This window comes from Taeniopygia guttata, chromosome 10, assembly GCF_048771995.1.
Source record: "Taeniopygia guttata chromosome 10, bTaeGut7.mat, whole genome shotgun sequence".
In the NCBI taxonomy this organism is placed as follows: Eukaryota; Metazoa; Chordata; class Aves; order Passeriformes; family Estrildidae; genus Taeniopygia; species Taeniopygia guttata.
Genome location: NC_133035.1, coordinates 17,445,769 through 17,469,536, shown reverse-complemented (window position 1 = coordinate 17,469,536; position 23,768 = coordinate 17,445,769). Strand labels below are relative to the sequence as shown.

Genomic DNA, 23,768 nt, shown 5'->3' with positions numbered 1-23,768 from the left:
GCCTCCCCAACACATGGCTATAAATATATATATATATATACATATATATATATATATATATAGTGTGTGTGTGTGTGTGTGTATAAAGACACACTCCATATTCTGTAGATATACTTTTATTTATAGTGTATCTATAAACACAGCATGTCTAGTATATTAGTATATATAGTATATAGACTAATACCTAGTATTTTATATATATGCAATATATTAAATATATGTATTATGCGTACAGACAAATAATTGAGGAAATAGCCACTGGTAAAACTGAGCAAGGACAAGGTTGTAAAAGCAAAACTATTAATATAAAGTCATTACACTACTAAATATATAAATATATAATAAAGTATATATACTATATATAATATGCACTATAAATACATGTATGGTATACAGTGCATATACACTATATTTATTCTACCCTAAGTATTAATTATATACAATATATCGAATTGTATGTATAGTGACTATCTACTATACAGATATAGATTTAAAAATTACTACTTTTCTGCCTGGCTTTCTGTGAATCTCCCAGCTCTGAGGACGTGAGCTGTGCCTCCAGGTTCAGACAAAGGTGAGAGTCCACCTCAGCTCCATCCCCAGCTCCCATTGTCCCTGCCAGGGCTCCCATTAATTCTGCTCTAAGCAGAAGAGACTACTCGGGAATACATCATAAAAGCCATCAAATGGGCGTCCTTCTCCTTCACAGAAGGCGGCAGCTGAAGAGCGACCCAAAAATAAAATTTTGATGATAAAATGATACTTGCCAAAAATCATCTGCGCTCTACAGCTCTTCCAGATTTATCCTGTGAGATACCCACAGGCTCAGAGTGGAGCGACAGGAGCCATTTCACAGCTCCAAATCACTGCAAAGGGCACATCTCTAATCAGGGCACCAGAACCAAAGGTGCTGGCTCTGAAAAACAGAGATCAGAGGGTGCTCTTTGTATTTGAAAATTATATCATCATCTGAACACAAAAAGGTAGCTCCACAGAGGGTTAGGGAGTAGGGTGGCAGAAATGATGACAGAAACTCCCATCTGGCAGGGTGCTGACCACACCATGGGATGGGAAAAGGTGGATCCTCCACGATCATTCCCAAAAAGTAAATGCAAATTTCTGTTGTCTATTTCCAGAAGTTTACCACAAGTGGAAATAGTAATTCACAGCTCTCAGATATGTCGGAGTTCAGGGTTTGTAATGTACAGATTAGTTTGGATTTTAAAGTGCAGCTAATGAATAAATTGAACAGTATCTGAAACATCCACCTTTTGTTCAAAACAGAAATGCAAGAACAGACACTTCTTCTTGTGGATCTAAGAAAAATATTACAATAAGTGAAAAAGACAACAAAATATAAATATTTGCCATCTACAATCATATTTCCAAGCTGATTGTTGCTGGTCTGTAACAATCAGGAAGATATTTAAATACACATTTTCTTTCAATTTCAACATGAACAGTCTAAATGTCATTGATTTTCATATGAATATGATTTATTCTCTCCTTCCTCACTGTACCTATCATCCATAATACCTGTAAGGTCTATTACTAGAATCTAATGATTAATAACACAAAATCCTCTCTTGACAGCAATATGCTGAGAAGATGTTAAGATAAAATACTGAATATTTAAGTTATAAAAGTCAGTGGGAATCTGAGTAAGACATTGAAGGAAGGCCTGAGCAAGGACTTCTGGATATACTCATGAATTATTTTCAGTACATATTATTCCAAGCTGGCAAAAAATAGAGCAGGAAGCCAAAGAGATAAATAATTGGTTCTAGTCTGTCCTTTTCAGTGGCACCACAAGAATAAGCAGAGCATGTGTTGCTCAAGGGATTTCTCTATGAGCCTTGCAAACAATACTTCAGGGGCACAGAGCAGCCTCCTTCCCACTGAAATGCTTTCCTGCCCTGATGGAAACGCTGCCCTGTGTAACAATTGAGAAAAGGAAGTGCAAAATTCAGGTTGCAGTTGGAATTCCTGATGCTTTTCCCATGTGTGATGTGCTGCCACATCTGCCCCTGCAGAGCCCTCGTGGGACTGGTGGGGACCCAGGATGGGTGGTGGGGAGGGCACAGATGTCCTGACGTGTCACAGTGAGTGAAAAATGTCACCCCTCAGGCTGAATAAAGTCACAAAAGAGTTGGTGCATTATAATCCTGAATTCACTGCCTCACCTGATGGTGCTGCATTGGGTTTAATTTCCAGGACAACTGTAAAGGCCAAATTCTCCTGGATAATACAGAAGGTGCAAAACTGTAAATAATAAAGAAAAATGTACACAGCAGAGAAAAAATGTCAATCTTTGTAAGACTCTAGGAGCAGCAACATAAGAAAGCCCCAGAGAACATCACACTGGAGTGTCAATATGATGAGGGAAAAATTACCACAAGCATCTGCCAGGATCACTTCTGTGAGAAAAGGGAACAACCACTGACTGCATTTCTGCCCATCTTATGTACAACCCAGAGAATAAAAGGAGCCCCCTGAAATCTCTTCCCTTGGCCAAATAGCAGGCACTGCAATTTCCATGATATCCAAAGAGAAATAAACTCAGAGCAATAGCAAATATAAAGAAAGATAAGGAGAAAAGATAGCAGCATTCTTAATTTTAACTAGATAGCCTCAGAGTTGTGTAGAGTCATCATCCAGCAGTTGTTATGGCAATAAAGCTTTCCCTTGCATCTCTCTTCCAGTGCATTTCCACCCACCCATTCAAGGTATTTTGGAGGCACTATCACCAAAATCAGATCTCTACTAACTTTCAACTTACATTTTAGGACCTTCTTACCATCCATTCCAGAGATGTACCATGGCTTTTCCTCCTTTCAAATCCTCCTTATATTCCAGAAATCAGCTTTCTACTCTTGTGTCCTGGAGAAGAGAATCTGAGCCCCATGCTTCTAGAGGTGAACGTTACATAAAACCAAAATGCAGGACTTTTAAAATCATAGCTGAGAGGAGTAGGGGATGTTATGTAGGTTTTGCATGTTTGCCAAACAATTAAGTTACCCTTCAAAGGGAGGGGGGGTCTAAGAACAAGGTTTTCAGAACAAGGTTCCTACAAATCACAAGCCAGATTAATTCCTAACATTGTTCCACTTACAATGGGGGAAACACTCTGTGAATGAGGATTTTGTAAAGGACTACTGATTGCAACAAAACCGAATTGTACTCACAGCATTTCAGGATGGGAACTCACATCAGAAACAAAGGAGAGGGGCAGGGGGAGACTCCCACCTAGGGAGCAGGAAATCAGAGAGGAGCAGATAATGGCTGCTGGCCATTAAGGCTTTGGGTAACCCTGTTAACCCCGTGGTCACTTCAGCACAAGCACTGCCTGTCCTCTCGGGAGCTGGCTGGGAACAAACCCCCCTGAGCTCCCTGTCTGTGCTCAGGAGTGCTGCTCTTACACTCTTTGGCCCTGATGTTCCACTACACGCAGATAAAAATCAAGATTTCCTTATTTTACTGAAGTCCAAGTTACCTGACAATGCATGAATTAAATTCACTCAATCCATCCCATAAACTGCTCTCTATAAACCACCAGTATTTCCACATCATTATATGGTATACTCACTAATCTGATTGCCTTGGGAATATTTGTTTTTCCAAAACTTGTGGCCAAGGTACATAAGATTAGATCAGACACAGCTTGTCTAAGAATGCTGTTATGTGGGTGTACAGTGTATTTGCTAGTTTTGAGTTACAGGTAAAGATATTCTTTCAAATTCTTCCAGCCAGGGGTGTGAGCCCAGTTCCCTGAAGTTTTCTGCTGCAGCACTTGGAACTTTACATTTTGCTTTGCTCTTGGTGTTCTAACAGTGGAGGATCAGCAGGGGAAATGCTGGTGTTGCCTCACCAAGGGCATGCCTGGCCTGGACCTCAGCAAAATTTGTGATATTTTATAGGTCCCCACAAGTCTCTCTGGGATTCACGCTCTTCTGCTGGGATTTTCTCACCATTCTGCATGTTAACATGAACCAACAGCTGGGTTTAGGAGATGGGATATAAATAGCAACATCATGCTGCGAGCAAGCTTCTTGGAAAGTAAAGAAAATACGTTATTTAATGCACTCTGACATTTGCCTTTCCTCCCCTCATTCCTAAGCTGCACTCCTGTAAACACCCCTAATGACAGATGCAAAGAAGTTGACTTGTTCACATGGACACAACAAGTGCTGCCTTGAGCCCAGGAGATGATATCCAGAGCCTTTTACCTCTCCCCTCAGCTGGCAGCCCCTGCACAGCAGGGAAAGGAGGCAGAGCGTGGATGGAAATTCCTGCTTCCAACTGCACTCAAGATTACAACCTTTGGTATTTTATTTTCATGGTTGCTCCATGTTGCTTCAGAAACTTCCTGCTTTTGCCATATCTTTCCATTCATTAAAGTTGCAGCTTGCAATTAAACATTCTGACATAACATAGCTGAGATTTTTTGGCAGCAGCCTTAACCAGAGGTTTTCAGAGTTTCCTGCAGACGGCTTTAAATTTTCATATCCTCATGAACGCTTGCCACCTTCTTTTAATAACTTGAAAAAATAAGCCTCTCTCAGGAACTTCATTGTTGCTGTATTTCCCCAGCACTCGCTTGCTGCTGTTAGCAATGTGTCGTGCACATGTATATTTATAGAGGGAGCAAAGCCTTCATATGCACTCTGTAGTTTGACATCTCATAGGGAACACACAGATTGCTTAGCAGATCTAAAGAAAAATAGTTGTGTTCAATATTTTCATTATTAAAATGTAATTTTCTTTTCTGACAGCATTGTGTTATTTCACCCCTCAAAAATAATCATATTTACTGCATTATTCAAAACTTACAGGCCCTCATCTGTTAATAATTTTGTTGCTTTATACATATTATGACTGGTATATATTGCAACACTAAACTATTTGTATTATTTTTATGCAACAAAGTATTTCTTAGGATAAATCTTGACCTTTTTCCAAGGAGCTGGAAATCACTTAAAAGGATTTTAAAGCTATTTGCATTTTTAAGGTGTAGAATATATTTTATAATTTAGAGAGCTGTTCAAATACTGCTTGCCATTATCTGCAATATAGATTTGAAATTTATTTTAAAGGGAATCTTTTAAATGTTCAAACTGACCTTAAAGTCTTTTTTCTTCTAACATTACCTGGCAAATAAATTCTTAAAGGGATATTATCCATTTAAGAGCTATGCTTTAGTCTGGAAAATTTTCCAAGAGATTAAAGAGAAAATGGTTCCTTTTTTCTGTAAGTTTAATTTCTATATTTGACAGCAGTATGTGTGGTCAGTATCTCATGCTGTTAGGAAACAAAAGGGACAGAAATAGATATAGGAGACCATAATACCTGAAACGTTTTTGAACTACTTTTTAAAAGTAGATTTGAAGCTGATGGGGCCTCTTCAAGTGACAAAAGACTTGTGGAACTCTTAAAAGCCAGATAAGTTTCTCCTGACTTGTGCAGAGCACCCTCAGCTCTCTCTGTAATCAGCTAAAGCTGCTCTAAAATGCAAATTTAAGTCTTATTTTTCCTGCATTTTGTCTGCTTCACTTTAAACTCACTGGCCAAACTGCAATAAAAAAAAGGATAAAATACATTTTTTATCTGATCTGGTAGCCTTCATATCCAGAGCCCAGTGTGGCTCTGCAGGATCTGTTAGAGTGTACAAGGCACAACAAAGAAACTTCTAAAGCAGTTAACTTTTGGAATAAAGTTTAATTTTTAAATTTGGACAGTTTACAAGGTACATTTTGGGGTTTTATGACAGTGAACAGACTCCTCAGTACAAATATTTCATTGGTGCACATCCCATTGATTTCTTTGGGAGCACATGTAGGATGGTTGGTCTGTGTCCCACAGGATAAAGAACACCCAGCAGCTTCCCTGCTCCCCCTGGCCCTTCCAGGTAGAGGTAAAAAAGTCACAGACTCTCTCTTGGAGTTTGGAAAAATAAGCTTAAAATTTTCCCTGGAGCGTTAACGTGGATCAACTGGTGCACGTTTCTGAGCTCTGAATCCGAACAGGCGTTTGTTACGGGGTTTGTGGTTTTCTTGGCTGTGATTTAGGATTATTGCATACTTTCTCAACCCTTTACTAAAAATATGCTCGGTTCTTACCATGAAATGCGGCAGCACATTTGTTGCAATCTCTGAGGATGGTTTCTTATCTGTCAAACAGTTTAGAAGACAAACTGGCACGGAGACAGCTCACCTGTTTTCTGTGTGTATTTGGTGATAAACTGCATCTCAGACTCCATTGCAACACCGAGGACAAGTGTTCTGAGACAAAGCTCATGGAAACAGGTCACCTCTCACTAAAATGCCATTTCATTCCCAAGCCAAGCCAGCTGGCTTTGGACAGAAAGTTCTTTTCTCCTTGCGTGGGCAAACTTTATCGCCTTCCCATCCTTTTTCTCTTGCTGTCACATTACTGCAGAGGTGGCGGTGGCTGATAGCAGAGTGAGAAGCACTGTTCAAAATGTGTCCAAGATAATAATGCCTGGTCCTGCAGCCATGTGTTGAATCCATCCACGTGATCTCACATAACCTAATCAAATGTCTTCCCTTTCATTATATGAAAGTAAAGATGAACTGAGATTGAATGCAAGTTTTTGAGTTAAAAAGAAAAGTAACCCAAAGTTTTGGTGTTTGATCCTGCGATTCATTGGTCTCAGTCACAGTTTCGAAGGGTCCAAGCCCATACTGTGTTTGGAGCTTTAGAAACTTTAATTTTAATTTAGCAAATTCTGTTGGTTCCTTGCTGGAAAGAAGCAAATTTTTTCTTAGAAAACCTGACCCTCTCCCACAGGGCAGAGTAAGAAAAAGAATATTATTTGGGAGGAAAGCTGGAAGTTTGGGATTGTGGGGTTTATCTTTGTTGTCTTGTGGTTTGTTTGTTAAGATGCAAACCCATCTTTAGAATGAAAGGCCTTCAAACTTCTCCATAAAACAGTGTTCTAGATCAATGGAAAGTCTCTTTTTGATTCAAAGATCTGATCTTTGCACCATTTGAGCAAATGAGTAAAATACACAGTAAGTACAGTTTAACTGGTGTAAAAGCGGCTTAAATCTGTTTTACTCCACTTAAACCAAGCCGAACTGTTCTAAAGTAGGTTAAACCCGTCCAGGCTCTGGATTTGCCATGCCTGAGGTGTACCTTCCCCCTGGGGAGGGGATGGGAGGGGAGGAGAGGCTCCCCCTGCTCACCCGGCAGGTACGCGGATGGCACCGCTGGCACCCAAAGGCTCCTTAATTTGTCTGCCTGGCCACAGCCACAGCCACAGCCACACATGTCTATAAACCAGCAATTTAAAAGGACACTTTCAGCGGCCGAATCCACGAATGAGCGATCTCATTCGGATCCTGACAACTCACGGCGCATCAGCTGAGCCTCGCTAATTGACCGTGTGTGTTTGTATGTTTGCTCTTAGCCCGCGGCGATGGGGATGGGAGAAACCCGCTCAGACTTCTCTTTTTCTTGGCCTGAGGTCCCCCGGCACGTGGAGCTCCCGTTTGCTGCGGGAATGCTGCGATTCCCGGCAGCCGCTGCTGTGCGGGGACTCCTGACGGTGCTGGCAGCCAACAGCATCCCCGAGCTCTTGGTCAAAATGCGGTAACTGAGAGCATAAATCAGGTGTAGCTCAGCTCAGGTCAGTGCAAGTCAGCCAGGGATGGATTTAAAGCAAATTGACCCAAATCACTCCTAGTCCACAATAAGAGTGTGTACCCAGCGCTTTAACTTAACTAAATTCAATACAGATGAATGTATCATATATGGAAAAACTTTCAACTGATCATAAAAAGCCAAAAATCTTATGTTCCTTGCTTTAGGGCGTGTGCATTCACTTCAAACAACAAATACAAGTGGACACATAAAGCAAGTGAGTCAAATTCACAGCTATCCCTGCAGACAACAATCAGAGAGAGATGGAGGGAGCTGGGGAAGCAGCAGAACCTTCTCTGGCTCTCCTGGCAGGTTTGTGGCACTCGTTTTGGGTTGTAACCTACTGAAAGCGAGGGTGAATATTCTGTGTTGCCTCAGAAGTTTGTGCTCTGCCATCACTTATAACGAGTCTGTAACAATACTAACACAGCCCTGGTAAAAGTCAACTGTGTACAAACACAAAACAGCTGAGTTTGTTTTCATTCCTTCAGTGTGATGAAAAGTATTAAGGATCAGAAGATGATACAGAGGCTGAAAAGTAAATCTAAGTTTTATATATTTTAATAACCAAAATTTTATTAGTAATTTGATCTAGCAGAAAATTCTCTAATTACTAAAAAGCAAATAAAGCTTCATTTCCTCAAATGGCTTTACTCTTCATTTCTAGAAACTGTTGCTTCCCTAGAAATTAGGGAAATATAGTTGGGATTAGTCATATAGGGGCAATTTTTTAAATCCTTTACCAAAGGGAGATGGAATTGAATGAAGGAATGTGGCCCCCTAGTTCCCATTTCCTGGCTGAGTTATCTCTTCTAAGAAATTCTTTCATGGAGAGTGTCCGTGGGAAACTAGTCTGGATTCTTTGTGTTGTGTGAGATTTTAGAAGACTGTTATGGATCAGCATCCCACCAGGGAGGATACAAGATGCAAATGCACAGTAAAATGATAGTCTTGCCCCTACAACACGCTAAGTAGTCCTGGCTGCAGGCTGTGCTCCAGATTTATTCCTCTGTGGCTGTTGAGAACCAAGGAGTTGTCTTGCAGCCTGTGGGAAGGAATGCAGCCCTTTCTCATGGTGGTCACTCAGCTCATTCAAGGTAAAAATACATCGCCCTGCACACTCTGGGACTGTGCTGTCAGTGTCCTTTGCCGTGGAGTCACTTTTGCTCCCTGATTTTTCCCCCTCCGTACAGCACTGTACTCACACTGCACAGTTGCAGCAGACCACACATTTTGAACACAGGAAAAAAATAAGCATATTATTATCAGGATAATTGAGTGTTGGAAAGAAAGTTGCCTCCAGCACTCTGTCCAGATTAAAATCTCAATCAGCACCATTATCTGGGAAGTATCTGCAGTGACACGTGCATGCTCTGCATCTCAGTCAGCAATCTGGCCCAAGCATTTGCAGAAGCTTTAGCAATTTCTTTAATGACCCTTACAAGTCCTCCATCTATTCAAAAGCTGAAATGCCAGTCTATGTAAGACAAAAACTCCTAAAACAGCAGATTGAAGTACTCCATGTAAATTGAGCAATTTCTGTTAACACATGTCGACTAAATCAGAGCTGCCAATCAGCCAAGCTGCTCCTCTGTGACAACAAACATCTGAGGTACTGGAGCTTGAAGTTAATCGAAGTTATTTATTTTATCATGCAGAACTAAGCCATCAGCCATTGCTCTCATAAACATGGTTTTCATCTTCCCCTTTAACCAGGGTACGCATGCTTTCTTCAGAAGATAAATGTTATGTACTTAGCCTCAGTTTTAACCTTAAAAATTCAGCTATTAAGAGTTGATGTTTATTCTGCCTCTAGTACCAAATTATTCAGGCAGGCATAATTTGGGGATCACTGAAAGAAGAAAACCTAAACCACCGCTATTGTCAATTCCAGACCCGCACTTTTGTTTGTATCAACATGAAGCAACCACGAATGTAAGCACTGTAGCTAATACTGGTTTCCTCTCACCATGTCAGTGAACTGAAAGGTTCCTTCAGAGGATTATTGTTTAAAAACTGGTTCAATGGAAGAGTAAATACTTCCAGCAAGCAAAGCAAAGCCATTTCCACAGCACCATTTCTATACCCTGCCATCAGTTTATTTCTTTTCTTCTGGTGCACAGTGTTCCTTCTCCATCATCAAGAGTGAAATTATCATTTAGTAACATTTCTCTGACTTTGGACTGATTCCACTGACTGTTGATAGTGGTTGCCTCCAAAGGCCCTGGGGATGCATGTTATGCTGCATGCTCTGTGAGGCTCCTTCTGAACAATGCAGAGCTGATCCCTCTCTCCGTGCCAGCTCTCTCGTGAGCCATGCGCTGGGGTAACAGTTCCAACTTCCTTCTGTGTCCTGGAGATTTTGGCTCCAGCCTTGCTTGTTTGCCATGAGAAGGTTCCAAAATAAGAAGCACATTCATTCCTGCTCCCTTCTTTTCACATGGTTACATTTAGCCGTTCTTTTAGTGCTTTCCTCCCATCACAAGGCTGGGAGTATTCGCTGTCTTACTGCTTATGGAAATCATCATTTGTGCACTGTCCCAATGATTTGCTTGTATTTGAGCAGCTCTCAGCCGATCTGACTTTATAGTCTATAGCTTTAGGTGCATCTGATGATTCCCCTTTTTCCCCTCATTGTTTTGGTTCGTTAGTTTTAGCACTGCTGACACAAACAGTGCATTTCAAAAGGCATCTTTCCTGTGGGCTCTGTTTACTCGTTAATGTGGCTAAGTGTCATCTGAAGTCCTGGGTGACAGCTCCCTTTGCTTTACATTGTGGCGTTCCCATATAAGATTTATTGTGTCTGAAGGAAAACACAGCTACATCTGTAGGAAAGGGAAGAAAGTCATGGGAAAAGGGGAGTTGCTGGAGTTCTGGCTGTGAGGGGGACTGGGGAACTTGACATTTAGGTTCCTGCACAAGATGTAATTTCCAGCTGAACAGCTCAGGCACTTACACAGCTTCACTTTGGCCCCAGCTGTGCACTAAGTGCAGCCGACATCTCTCTTAAGAGCCACTCACAGCAACCTGACTTGATGTGACTGTTTTGTTTTCAGTAAAGGCAGGGGGAAAGTTGCTTTTGCAAAGTAGCTGATAGCCCACACGAACTGGATTGGAGCATTTCATCTGGGCCACTCAGAAGGGAACCAAAGTCACTGGGAAAATGGCAGATGAATCTGACAGCTTGCAAATAAAGTTTTCCTGGAAACGTTGCACACGGAGTTGATGGCTGTGTAGCTTCTGGTACTGAATTATTGGTACAATCCCAGTTCTTTCCAACGAATCGCATTTTCCTCACTTCGGGATTAATCAACATGTCATTTAGATGTACTCTCAGACAATAAGCACTATGATATGGATGTCAAACTATTTTAGGTCAGGCAGCTTTCCATTTTTAGCTTATATATTCTGTTCGAAGACTAATGCCTCAGATTCAGAAAAGGCAAATGTCACAAGATCTGAGCAAAATCCTGATTCCATGAAGGATCAGTCGGAGTTGTGCCATTGACCGTGATAGGGCCAGGATTTCACCTGATGGGTCTGTTTTAATTAAAGCTTCTTCCTGCTCAAATTATGGTTCTATCCTCAGTAAATGAGACAGTTGCTTGAATTCATGCTTGTAAAATGCTTCACTGCACCATGACACTGCCTAGCACACAGTTTTTTGCTGTTAATCCTTAATATCTTTATGTATTATTTTAAGATAACCAAGACTGTATTCTGGATGTGTATTTACATATAAACATCCCTGTTTTCTTGTACACTGTGGGTGTACATATGCACATACATGTAGCCACACACACAGTTCCTCCTCCATTAACATTAAACAGTAATACATGGTGAAATTTCTCATGCAAAGCAGTCTCCATAATTGAGAAAGTAAAAGATTTTAGGAAGAAATATCTGCTAATCCAACTAGCTAATATATGCATTTAAAATGGAGACAGCCTTTCATCTTAGTCCAAATTGAACACATGTAGGTGCCTGTCCACCTTCACAGCTCAGAATTCAACTTGGCCCATCAGGTGTCACATTGTACAAACATTTTCCTGCAGAAACTCACAGAGCCAGTGAGGACGGAATTCAAACCCTCCCTGTCCACAGCGAGCCCCTGCCATCCAAAACAGAAGAGAAACGCTGGGTATGCCTACGACAGGGAGAGCCAACTGGAGGCCCACAGAATTTGGATGCAGCTCCCAAAGCAGTTTTCCTTGGCCAGGAGGATCTGGCTGGCTCTGAGGCCAACCATGTGGTGCTGCTTTCTGTGCTTGGGGCAGGGTGCACAGGGAGCTGTGTCTGCCTGATCTTCCTGGGCTCAGCTAACCTGCCCCAGCCCATATAAAAATGGCTTTCTGAATCCTACACAAGTTGTCTATCCTTGTCTCCATGCCTTTCTGCACACAGAGGAAAACTTATTTCACTTATGGTCTGAGCTGGCCAGAGCCCTGAGCTCAAGCTAATATCCTGCTTCTCAGCAGGCCACAGTAATTTGGGCATATAGCACATTAGCTGCAGCTCCATGGCTTCTGGTTCTCTTGGCCAGCAGCCAGAGTAAGCTCGTATCTGCCTACAAAAGCCCATGTAGACATCGCTTATGAGCCTGGTAGTCAGAAGACCTGTGACAGGAGTGGAAAAATACTGCTCCTGCACAGTAGGAAGCAGGAGTGTAGCTTGTGCTTTACAGTCTCTCAGTGTCTTTTCCAAGTGCTGGGGACCTTCACATGTGAGCATGGTTGCCCAGTCTGACCAGTCAGGCCTAAAGCTCAGTGAGTCCTGCCTTTGCCAGTGTGTGCTGAACATGCAAATGCCCACACTGCAGTTCATGAAGTACCTGCCTGCTTGAGATTCGATCACTCTCAAAACCCTGCCTAATTTCTACCATTAAGTCTCCTAATCTCCAGGCTATCATTCCTTTTTAAACTGCCCCATTGATTTAGTAGCCTCTTTAAAAGGAGCATTAAAATTATTCCCCCTCTGCAGCACTGCTCTGGTTCATTAATTACTTCACATTACCAACATGAAACTTGTAAAGCAGAAGAAAATTGCAGCTCTGACTTGTAACTGCTCTCCCAGTTTCTGATCCCAGGTCTGGGCATTGGCTGTGCTGGGCAGTTCCAGCCCCTGCCCTCAACGCTGACTGCACAGACACACTTGGAGCCTTTCACTGCTCCAAAAATCCTGACAGCACCAGGATTGGGGATCAGGGCTCTCTGCACTTCACTCATACGAAAGCTGCAACAATCTGAGTGAGAATCAGCTTTTGGGGTAATTTTGGAGTCTTCTTACATATTTTCTTTCCTCATTTTCTCAGAGAGGAAGAAACCACATGGGCCTCTGCCTTGCAGAATCACTCTCCTGTGTCCACAATGGGTAAAAAGATGTATTTCCTTTTAGAAATCTGCAGATAATACAGATTCAGTGGTGGCTCTCTTCATCTGTCAAATATAATGAGCTGGGCAGGAGATAACAAATGTTGGAACTGCATCCCCACTGATTGTACCTAACTGGCCACAGGGGAGCAGGGTGACAACTCTCCCAAGTGACATTTCTGCCAGGTGACACCTCTCCCATGTGACATCTCTGCCAGGTGACACCTGTCCCAGCTGGCACACTCCAAGCCTGGCTCCAAGGAGTTCGTGTGTGCCTCATTGGGAGCAGCAGTGCTGGCAGCACCTGAGCCTTGACCCTGCAGCAAAGAGAACACAAACGGCACCTGCAGACTCCAGTGCCCAGCCCGGCTGTGGGAGCTGAGCCTCTGCTCCACAGCCAGCCCAGGCATGGGGAATTCTCCCCTCAGCTCTGCAGGGAGCCTCAGCAGCAGCACCAGCTGCAGGCTGTGCCCCAGGGCTCACCCCTGCCTCCCCATTCAGCGCTTCACGGTCTCCAGCTCCCTCTCTTCTACACCTCACTCTCCAGCTTGCAGAATAAAGTTGTGCCGACTGACTATTCCTCAGCCTTAGCAGAAAGGGAACAGCAGAGCGATCATCTTCCCAGTGAGTCAGTGCTTGCTGGAGGATGCATGACTCACTAGTCCCCACACGGGCTGCCTCCCTCCTCCCCCATCGCTGTGCCTCACCTCCAGCCTCTCCTGTTCCAATCCCACCTTTACAAAAATCATCTTTATTCATCAGTCCTTCCTGCCCTTACCTACTTTGCTATGAGAAGCCTGGGGACAGGGAAAACTTAGCAGTACTCCTTAGAAAAAGGTGCTACTCGTTTTCAGCAGCCAGGTCGAGGTCTGCTGGCCCCTCTGGACACCAAACAAAGCTGTGCAGCCACAAACCTGGCTGCAAACAGGGAACCCCACTGGAAACAGCAATTTTATTCCCTGCTCTAATACATCCTTCTGGGATGCAAGCAAGATCCCAGTGTTCTTCAGCTTCTCCTCCAGCCTGTTGTTATGATTTCTCAGGGGTATTTCTGTTAAGAACCCGCTCCACTAAGAAATTATGAACCTGGATTAAGGAGAAGCAGTAACTGCTGATTGAACCAAAAGGAGAATCAATGAGCCAGTGTTAGAAATCAAGGAACAGAGTGCTTCTCCCCCATCAGTTCCAGTGCAATGCTGTTCACTTCTTGCTTCCTGACTTTTACAGAGGCCTAGTTATTCTCATCTTATCCCACTGAGCTAATTTTCCTCACAGAAATAAAGTTCTGGCTGCTGGGGATCACAGCAGGAAGGAGTTGGGATTTTATACCATGGAAAGGACATTGGCTGTAATGCAGAAATGGGGATGGGAGAAACTGCTGACCTTTAAAAAGGGAAGAAAATGGAAGATTCTCTTACCTTTTGGGACCTGTAGAAAATAAAAGCATGGAACGCAAATACAAGATGATGGAGCAGTGCTGGGTACCAGATTTGCAGCACAAACATGCCAAGCATGAACTCCCAACCTAAGCAGGGCTGCAGTAGCAGCCCTGAAAATCTTTTGCAGCAAATGTCATGTACTGCTGGGTGGAGTGGGAAGAGCCTTTACTTCTTTGTGGTGGGGTCCTTAATGGATGTGCTGAGCTGCAGAAAGGTCCAGGAAGAGTTCAAGCTCCTGCTCCTGCCTCTAGGTGTGAGTGCCATGCAGACAGTGATGAAGGTGATAATTTGCTCAGCTATGAAGGTGATCTCTCCACAGGGAGGGACTTGCCCTGCCTCAGCCCACGCTGTGTTTTCCTCAGAAAAAAAGGCAGCTCAGCATCCTGTACTCTTTGGAACATAATATCTTTTCCTGATAATAATCACACGTTGTCATCATGAAGGGCAAAACTTCATTAGCCAGCCAGGCCTGGTTTCTTCAGAAAATAATCAGAAAACAGCCAAAACTCAAAAGCCCCAGCACATTTGTGTAACTTTACACTGAGATTTTGTGACAGCCTGAGCTGGATGGCTCATGCCAGTTCCAGCTCCGACCACAACACCCAATAGGGCAGACCCTGCAGGTGGGGGACCCATAAGAGGATAAAACCCACAAAATCAACTCATCCAACCCCAAAACTGGGCAGTGGTTGCAAAGGGAGGGCGTGGGGTGGGTAGAGCGATTCAGAGAAAATTCCTCAGCTTTTTAAAATCCTCCCTGCCCAATGGAAATGCCAAAAGAGTAGCAATTCTGCTTGGTTCTGTCTTGCAGTGAAATCTTTTGCCTGAAGCAGATCGGTATTAGCTCGTTACAGGGCAGCATGTATGACACATCCTGGCCACAGCCTGAGTGAGCAGAGGCTGCTCTCCTCGGGGCAATCCCTGCCTCTCCCTCAATCTTGTACAGCTCCACACACACGGAATGAGGCTCGCTATTAAAAACAACACTCTCTCCCCTCCTGCTCTCAAATACAAGCAATTTAAATCAGAAGCCTTTCTTACAGGGAAGAGCAGAAAGCCTGTGTTTTGAAGCCACATTCTTCTCACTTGTTAACATTGAGCCCAGCCTTCTGCTCATAAATAATGCATATAGCTCTTTTTCCTCAATTACGCAGTAGTGTCAGATTCCACACTCTGCCTTCCCAGAGTTACTTTCTGTCTCTTCTGGAGACAGCAAGGCCCACTTGGATGTCTGCAAGAGCCACAGACTCATTAGACTTGACGAGGATCCTTTCCATCCACCAGTAAAAAGATCCACAACACCTTTGTCCCAGAGTTTCGGTAATTATCCCTTGCTGGACTGAAGTGCTGGGGAGAATGTGTTTACAGTAAACAGGTTTTGCCTTCCCTCAGCATTCGTGGTGCAGAGTCTAAGTGCTCTCCAGGATGCCAGGAGGAACTGGGCAGGAGGGTCACTGCACAGCTCATGGGCTGGAGTGCACGGAGAGGAGAGAGGAATTAATGCTCCCGTGGGCCGAGCAGGGAGGCAGAAAAATCATGGGGAATTCAGTTTGTCAGGTGTGTCAAAAATGTGAAAACAAAAGAAAACAACCCCTCTTCTTCTCCTGCCCACCATCTTTTTTGATTAATTTAAACTTGCTGAGATGAGAAGCCAAGATTTCTGCTTTGCTATCAACAGCTTGCTCTCTATAGATACTGACTCATTACTGAGAGGCTGCCTGTCTTTATGCCTTAAACTAGGCAGCCAGAAAATGTTACACTGAAGTATTGCATGTTATAGATTGACAACATTTAAAACCTAGATGGCCAAGCTACTGATATAATTTCCATACTCATTAACCATGACATCTCCAGTTCTCCCCCACAGCATTCTGTCAGATTTAGCCAGACCCAAAACCTGTCTTAGCTGCCAGAAATCATTTCTTTACTCCTCCACGGATTGGCATCGCCTGAATGTGCTCTTCCCCCTCGGAGCAGAAGTTTACAGAAATCCCTTTCCCGTTTCCCAGCTGTGCATCCTGCCTGCCCTGCGCACACACACGCTCTGTGAGCTGTCCACAGCCATGCCCTGTGTCGCTGGCGAGCTGCCTGCTCACAAGCTGCTCCAACAATTGCCCTTGAGCACCAGCCAGTGCCAATCCCCTCTCAGGAGTTCATGCTCCGTGCGAGCTCCAACACGATCCTGCTGGATGGCTTCAGCCTCACGCTGACATTGACCTCTTGGGGACCCCAGGTCTGCCCATGGCTACGAGCTGCTGAGGATTTTCCAGGCTCATTTTTGCCAGGTTGTATTGTCAGAGCCGTCTCACAGACTGGCAATCTGTCAATAGCAGGGTCGGGATTACAAATGCTGTGTGACACAGGAGTGCAGAGCTCTCTCGGAGTTGTTGGTATGAAGGAGTGTTTCACACATGATGTGACACTGGAGAGCAAGCGCAGCCACAGGGACACAAGGTGGGTGCTGGGCTGGGCCAGCAAACCTTATGTGGGCATTCTGAAAGAGAAGGAGTTTAACTGGTGGGCGTTAAAAGGGTGAGAGGCCACGTTTCCAAATAACTTCTCTTACAAGGAGAGTAACTTTAGCCAGTAACAAATCCTGCCTGTGAGCAGGAAGAGCTTCCCAGGCTGCTGCTGCACACAACCAGGTCAAATGCCAGAGTGTCCAAGGGCAGGTCACCCTCAGTGCTTCACAGCTGAAGTACCATTTGTGTAAAAATCCCATAAAAACTGAGAAAGAAAAGAGAGGAACAAAACCACCTCTGTGCTACCAGGCTAGGGCATTCACCTGCAAAAGGACACAACTAAACCCCGGCCCTGGCACCACAAGCATTTGATTAATGCCACCAAGTGCCACAGCATCAGCGGGAAAAACATGTTCTCACCCACCTTGTATCTGTGGGGAGAACAAATCACGTCAGCCCGAGCACAGAGCTCACACGTGCCTGGGTGAAGCCCGCAGTGCTGCCTCACAAGGCATGTTCCTGCCTGGGGAGCAGCGTGCTCCTGGCACCGCTCACGTACCACTGATAACTGCTGGCTGTCCCCTCACAGGCTCATCCAGGTCAAATTACTTTTGCCAGTGTCAATGTGCCCTGCTCATGGCCAGCAGGAAACAGGGGAAAGATGCTTTGCTCTACATTTTAAAGCTGGAAGAATGAAAATACATGTTCAGCTTAAAAATCTCACTTAAAATATGGAACTGGTCCAAATGCTTCGGATTGGAGCAGCTCAGAGGAACAAAGAGAAGCCTTTCCAACAGACTGGGAACCCAGTCAGCAACAATGGGGCTCAGATTTAAAACACAACCCAGAACTGAGTTCTTGCAGTTCCTGGAAAATATGAGTGCTGGACTGATGCATTTTTTCATTCATTATTATTATCTCCCATAGACATTCATCCTGATCTTAACATCTTTATTGTCCACATAGAGCAAGTTTCCTCTCAAACAGAAATGAATGTTCCAGTAAATTTCCTTAGACAAAACCATAGAAATTAAACAACAACAACAAAAAAAGACCCTTTTATAACTTTTTAAAAACCATACACTTCATCTTGTGATTCAAAGTGCTCTTTGTTTCAGTAAGTATAAATACTGAATTTTACAAAGAAAAAAAAAGCAAAGGTGAGAGGAACAAAACCCTTGTGTCATACACGGGTTAGGTAACAATTGCAGTGTTAGTTCCAGACTGATTACACCAAGAGGCAAATACTAGGTAAAGTCAGGGCTGTTATTTTGCCTCAAGGACAACAGATCTTTGTCCTGAACCCTGCAGTCAATACCTATAAATATTCTGAGTGTTGTCATAAAATTTTGAAAAACCTCTCTATCAGGGACACAAATATAAGACCTTCTGCTTTAGAATTATAGCAGAGTTCAGTTAGAAGCTACAATTCACTCCTTAGAAGTGTAAGAATCATTTTGCATGCAATTCAGCTGATGTAAAAGATCTTTTTGTCTGCATCAGTCTTAAATCCTTTTAGCTGAACTCATTAGCAGTGGGGACAGGGAGGACTGGTGTTATCTTAAAGCCCTCTGCCAGGGAAGTTAGACCTTCTCTCAGAGAGGGAGCAATGGCCACAGAGGTGTCAGGGCAAGGGCTCTGGATACCTCAGAGCTCTCCCTGCCTCAGCTTCAAACGAGCCTCAATAAATCAGCCCTCCTGCAAAAATGCTGTGTGACCTCTGGCGAGAGAAGCAGTACAAAGCCACACGAACATTTCCTTTTATTATCGGTAAATACTCTCGAATTGGTTGGAATTGTTCCTGCCACTGATATCGCTGATCTCTGAAGAGATAAACACCAGCTGATTGATGACTTGTCTGCAAGATCTATTTCAACCACCCCCAGGCAGGATATTTTCCATGCGGGTAATAATAAATCTTACTATTGAATGTCATCAAATGAAAGAAAATTACTGTAAAAATAGGCACAGTTATGTATTTCTTATTATATAATATTAAGGAAGATTTTTCAAAGATTTGAGGAGTTTTCATTTACACGCCTGATTATTTGGAATGTACTCCTTTTGCCTACATTTAATATATATATTTTTTAAAGCCTTGTAAAGTCAGCCAATGTAAAGAGACTCCCCAAAATAGCCTGTTGTGTAGTCAGGTCTGGAAGGTGAAATTCTCATCATGGTTGAGACTGAATAAGAACAATGATGTCCTTTCTCAACAGATGCCAGGGCTGCCTTTTCCTAGCACTTTTTATGTGGTATTTTCAGGTATCACTCACATTATTTTGTTCATTTTATTTGCAAAGGAAGCAAATGGCATCCTTTCTGTCAGTTAATAGAAAAGGTTTGAAGGGAGAACTGTCACTCACTCTTATTGCTCCAAATTCTTTTCTAAAAATGATTGTAGAGTTCCAGCGAAAAGTTCTCTCTTCATTATGAGGGCAGCATTGAAAATGCTCCTGCCACATTATTTGTGCCAAGAAGTAAAGATCTAAGCAACTTTCTAGGACCTGTTACACACAATAAAGCCAATGCTTTGTACCAGGGTGGCTGTGCTGCAGAGGAAGGAAAATGTGCAAATCCAAACCTCACATTCAAAATGTAAGCGTAAGAAAAGGAGCTGTGAAAACAAGATTAAGGTGATCTACTTACCAAATGTTGCATTCCACCATCATATTATCTGCACAGTATCAAAAAAAAAACCTCCTTTGACCCCAAAGGCAATAATCCAGACAGAGAAAATGTGGAGATATAGAGAAAGGGGCTGGAGACAAGAATTAATCTGAGGCAACATTTTCCTGCTCTCTGTCCTCAGTCTACAGAGGCCAGGGAAAATTTGGGCTACAGAGCCTGGGGAGAAAAGTGACAGTCAAAGAAGCAACCTGAGGGAGAAGCAACAGCTTGGCAGATTTGTCCTATGTGACCTGTCCTCTGCAAAATCCACTGCTCCATTCTGGGAGCAATTTCTGCAGAGCAAAGATAGTGAGGAGGGAAAGAGAAGGAGAAAGAGAGATGGGAGAGCTGTGCAGCTTGAAGGGAATGGATCAGCTGCTTAGGGACCAGATAAGCTGTTGGCCAGCAGGATAAGTGGATAGTTCTGTAAAGACTGGGGAAAGCCAGGCAGGAGTTGAAAGGCAGTGGAAGGAGAGTCTGGTACTGCCAAAATCCACCACAACATTGATCTCATTAATGGAACAGCAACACATTGCACAGTCATTAATTTAGGGGTGTGAAGCCCAATTAATGAAACCAGAGAGCCTTGGAAAGGTGGTCAGAAGCATCCTGGTCTAGATAGTCCTGTTCTAGATAAGAAAAGCTATGGAAAACTTTGGATCTGCCCAATTAGGAATCATAACCTACCCTGGCTCTGAGTGTCCAGGCAAACCCCACAGCATTTCTCCTTCATCAGCCCTGACTAAAGCAAGCTGTGAGGTGATCTCTGCTTTGAGCTCAGGCCTGGGAGACAGAGGCACTTCTCAGAAGCCTTCAGCACGTGATCTATAAAATGGAAAGAAATAAAAGACTTTGGTTTATTAGGTTGTTACTCTCCAATCCCAACCATTACAGGACAGGCACTATGTTTATGATGGATTCATTTAGAGAACATTTTCTCCCTGGTCACATAACTGCGCTTCAGACTGGAGCCAAAGTTGTATGGGGAGAGGGGATAAAAGCTGCAGACATTTTTCAGGACCATATACAACCCAGTACTTCAAAAGTGCACACAAGATGAGCCAGCAATGAGGAGCTGGCTTGACCTGTAGGAAACTATATCCAATTTTTCATTGTACGAAAAAGTTCTGCAGCTGTGACACACCCCCCATTGCATGGTACAACTGTGAGAAGAGGACAGGAAATTCATAAAGATTCACACAATCTGCCATTTACTCTTCCAACAAGCAGTTTCTGTGTTCTTGGAAAGGTTTATTTTAAACACAGCCTGAATAAAATTATTCCCTGACCATCTCTGAGCAGCTCTCCAGCATCTCTGACAAACACCAGGTTTCCAGGTACCACTGTTGCCATTTCACCTGCAGTTCATAGCACATCGACCTCATCTCTAAAACACATGTACAGTCAAAATCACTGTGCCCACAGGGACCAATTTATTTTTCCATCACCTGTAGCTCCCTTCGGTTTATGCAGGAAGAAGCTGGCAGCCTCTAACAAGGAGTGTTATGAATAGCGTGGTAACGCCTTTCTTCATCCCTGTTAAATTTCTCATTTCATCTTGTGAAGTCAAATCCTGGTTTCTGCAAAGTCCCTAAAACAACCTACATTGATTATAATTGGCTCTGCAGTTGGACTGCATGTACTTTATCTCCAGTTCTGCAGATTCATTGCCTACTACTGCTGTCTCCCTACATTTAGTAATCCCACTGCCCTAGAGGTTGTTCTGGCAGCTGGAGGCTGTGACAGTCCTGACACAATACATGGGAGAGGTTCTTTCAGTAGAAAAGTTACCTTTCAGTCCTGTCTGACCAGGAATTAAGGCTTTTGCCTTGTCCCTATATATATATATATATATATATATCACCCCTTCTCCCCCATTAGGAGCGGAGGACTCAGTCAACTGCCAAACTGCATGGAATAATCCTGGTGCACAGAAGAGGATCCAGTACCTCTGAGTGGTTTGTGATTTGCATTCTTTGTTACAGAAGCCAGTGAAACCAAGCCAAAATATCAACTTATTACTTCAGTCAGACCATTTGCATACAATTTGAAAGCACAATAATTCTGAATCCATGTACAAATCCTTATATTGATGATAAGGAATAATACAAGATAAAATCCAAAGAAAAATGAACATCAACAGGCAAAGCTAGTTCCATGAAGATGGATCAAGTCACGGCTGCTGGGGACTTCAGCATTCAGCACCTTTGGAACCCTAAGACAAATTTGATCTGTTTTCTCTAAGTAAAATCAAAGCCAAGCAACCTTCACTGGCATGAACACTTCTCACATTTCTGCTGCTTCTGTCTGTAGTGACCAATGTCCATGGCTCACTGGGCTCAGGGCAGATGCTGCTGCCAAGCCCTGGACCCTTGGCACTGTCCTGTCCATGAGTAACCGGGGTCACTTCACAGATGGAACAATCTTATTGTGGGCCAGGACAACCGTGCTCTGTTGAAGCCCCAACTCTGCAGTTCCACGGGTTTGTTCCCGTGTATTTTATCCTCTCGGTCACAAATGTATCACAACAGTGCTTCACACAGGTCTCCTGCCGCTAATGCATCCCCTGCCGGGGTTATCTGAGTGCTGCTGGTACAGCCCCTCTGATAAGCGGCACATCCAGCGCTATCAGCATCGCCTTATGAAAGGAATGTCGCGGCAGAGCGCTGCCGAGTCACAAGACAAAAACCACCCCGGTGTTTACAGCAGGGTAGGAAATATCACATTAAAATAAAAGCATGACAAGGGAAGAACGCACACGTTGGGGTGGAAAGAAATCCAAACCACCTCTAAGCTCCTGGTTCCTTTGTCATCGAGTCAGGGCATTACAGAGAAGATTTGTTTGGAGTGAAAGGCTTTTTGTGAAGCTTTATCTTGGCCTCTAGCAGACAGAACTGACAACCCTGAAGTGGCAAAAACCACTTGCGAAGTGCCACATTCAGCGAACAAAGGAACCCAACACCATGCATGGAACAGCAAACTATCAGCTCCCAGGGGGAAGTGTCATTTTCACATCCAGTTTGCTACACCAGAGTGGGAGAGAAGCTCCAACTGTTTTGAATTCATGTGTCAAGTCAATCACAGGAACAGATAATATTGGAGTTATATAAAATTTCGGAAGGAACCCCCACCCACCACCTGTAACACTCACTCGCCACTGTCAGAACAGTTCTGTAACTGAAGACAGCACCAAAGAGAAGTTGTCCTTACGGCTTTGTGCACAGCAGATGATGGGATCATTACAATTTATTCTGCATATGAACTGAGAAAGAGAATAAGTGTTTATTTTTATTCCCACCAGAACAGTATCTAAAAGTTTCCACTGGACTCTAAGTGCTACTTGCTTGATTTTAGTTTTAAAGTTTTGAATCTTAACACAAGGGAGGGAGGGAAGGAAGGAGGGAAGGAAGGAAGGAGGGAAGGAAGGAAGGAGGGAAGGAAGGAGGGAAGGAAGGAGGGAAGGAAGGAAGGAAGGAAGGAAGGAAGGAAGGAAGGAAGGAAGGAAGGAAGGAAGGAAGGAAGGAAGGAAGGAAGGAAGGAAGGAAGGAAGGAAGGAAGGAAGGAAGGAAGGAAGGAAGGAAGGAAGGAAGGAAGGAAGGAAGGAAGGAAGGAAGGAAGGAAGGAAGGCTGCCCTACAAGTGACTTCAGCCTTTTTTGATGCAAGGCTTTGCTGTCCCCCCAAGGGAAACCAAACCAAATCTAGTTTTGTTTCCTCCTTGTACCTTAACCAAGAGCCTCCAAATGGAGGAATTTCTGTTCACTGCAGAGGCAGTGTTGGTGCCAGAGCTGGGAACTGAGAAGCCAAAAACCATGTCCAGAGGAAAGTGGCCTCAGGACCTCCACACCAGAGCTGGGGATGGTCTCAGACATTCTGCTGGGCACTGCAATGCAATGAGCTAATTCCTGCCCACAACTATTCCAGCCAAAGTGCATTAACAAGAGCTTGGACATGCACTGAGGAGCTGAGCCTCTACAACTTTTCTCCCACAAAGGATTAGGAGCTTGCATAGGGTAATTTTGAACCCAGGCAGAAGAGGGTTGTGTGAATAGTACCTAAAAGCCTCCTTGATGCCATGTGCAGAATCTCAGGCTCCCTGATGCTACAAGTCTCACCCCTGAACCTTCCTTAGAGCCCTCCCCACCTCCTTTGTGCCCACTCAGTGCTA

At 43.7% G+C, this 23,768-nt stretch overlaps 1 long non-coding RNA gene across 1 annotated transcript; it reads right to left on the bottom strand.

Moving 5' to 3' along the window:
• Positions 1–100: 100 nt before the first annotated feature.
• Positions 101–22,986, bottom strand: LOC116808792 (uncharacterized). Its single transcript, XR_012057579.1, has 2 exons — positions 2,184–22,986; positions 101–916 (listed from the first exon to the last, which is right to left on the bottom strand). It is a non-coding gene; the product is annotated as an uncharacterized lncRNA (long non-coding RNA).
• Positions 22,987–23,768: the final 782 nt, after the last annotated feature.